This window comes from Arachis hypogaea, chromosome 18 (genome assembly GCF_003086295.3).
Source record: "Arachis hypogaea cultivar Tifrunner chromosome 18, arahy.Tifrunner.gnm2.J5K5, whole genome shotgun sequence".
Classification (NCBI taxonomy): Eukaryota; Viridiplantae; Streptophyta; class Magnoliopsida; order Fabales; family Fabaceae; genus Arachis; species Arachis hypogaea.
The window spans coordinates 36048165-36049526 of NC_092053.1; the positions used below are offsets into that span (position 1 = coordinate 36048165).

General features: G+C 37.7%; 1 non-coding gene across 1 annotated transcript; it reads left to right on the plus strand.

Annotated features, from left to right (window-relative positions):
- The first annotated feature begins 411 nt into the window (after positions 1-411).
- Positions 412-519, plus strand: LOC112773782 (small nucleolar RNA R71). Its single transcript, XR_003188312.1, has one exon. It is a non-coding gene; the product is annotated as a small nucleolar RNA R71 (small nucleolar RNA).
- Positions 520-1362: the final 843 nt, after the last annotated feature.

Below are 1362 nucleotides of genomic sequence, written 5' to 3' on the forward strand. Positions count from 1 at the left end.
ATAGGTGTTTCCATAAGGTTCACCTAAGTAATTCACCTCTGCTATTGCAGGGTTCTCAGGATCATAAGCTTCTTCTTCAGAAGATGCCTCTTGAGTACTGTTGGATGCAGCTTGCATTCCATTCAGACTCTGAGAGATCATATTGACTTGCTGAGTCAATATTTTATTCTGAGCCAGAATGGCATTCAGAGTATCAATCTCAAGAACTCCCTTATTCATAGGCGTCCCATTATTCACAGGATTCCTCTCAGAAGTGTACATGAACTGGTTATTAGCAACCATGTCAATGAGTTCTTGAGCTTCTGCAGGCGTTTTCTTTAGGTGAATGGATCCACCTGCAGAAGTGTCCAGTGACATCTTTGATAGCTCAGATAAACCATCATAGAATATACCCAGGATGGTCCATTCTGAAAGCATGTCAGAAGGACACTTTTTGGTCAACTGTTTGTATCTTTCCCAAGCTTCATAGAGGGATTCACCTTCTTTCTGTTTGAAGGTTTGAACATCCACTCTAAGCTTGCTCAGCTTTTGAGGAGGAAAGAACTTGGCTAAGAAAGCCGTGACCAGCTTATCCCAAGAGTTCAGGCTATCTTTAGGTTGAGAGTCCAACCATATTCTAGCTTTGTCTCTTACAGCAAAAGGGAAAAGCATGAGCCTGTAGACTTCAGGATCTACTCCATTAGTCTTAACAGTATCACATATCTGCAAGAATTCAGTTAAGAACTGAAAAGGATCTTCAGATGGAAGTCCATGAAACTTGCAGTTCTGCTGCATCAGAGAAACTAATTGAGGTTTCAGCTCAAAGTTGTTTGCTCCAATGGCAGGAATGGAGATGCTTCTTCCATTTAAATTGGAATTAGGTGCAGTAAAGTCACCAAGCATCCTCCTTGCATTATTATTATTTTCGACTGCCATCTCCTCTTCCTGTTCGAAAATTTCTGAAAGGTTATCTCTGGATTGTTGTAATTTAGCTTCTCTTAATTTTCTCTTCAGAGTCCTTTCAAGTTCTGGATCTGCTTCAACAAGAATGTTCTTGTCTTTACTCCTGCTCATATGACAAAGAAGAGGGCACAGAAAAATAATAATAATAGAGATCATTTATACCACAGTATAGGGATCCCTTTGGAAGAAAAGAGGGAGACAAAGAATGCGATGTAAAGAAAGAAACACAACTGTGAGGAGGGCAGAGATGTGAGATGAGATGTTAGTAGATGAATAAATAAATAGAATAAGATGAGAGAGGGAGAATTTTCGAAAATAATTTTTGAAAAAGAGTTAGTGATTTTCGAAAATAATTTTTGAAAAAGGTTAGTATTTTTTCGAAAAATTTTTAAAATCAAAAATAAAAATAATTAGTTAATA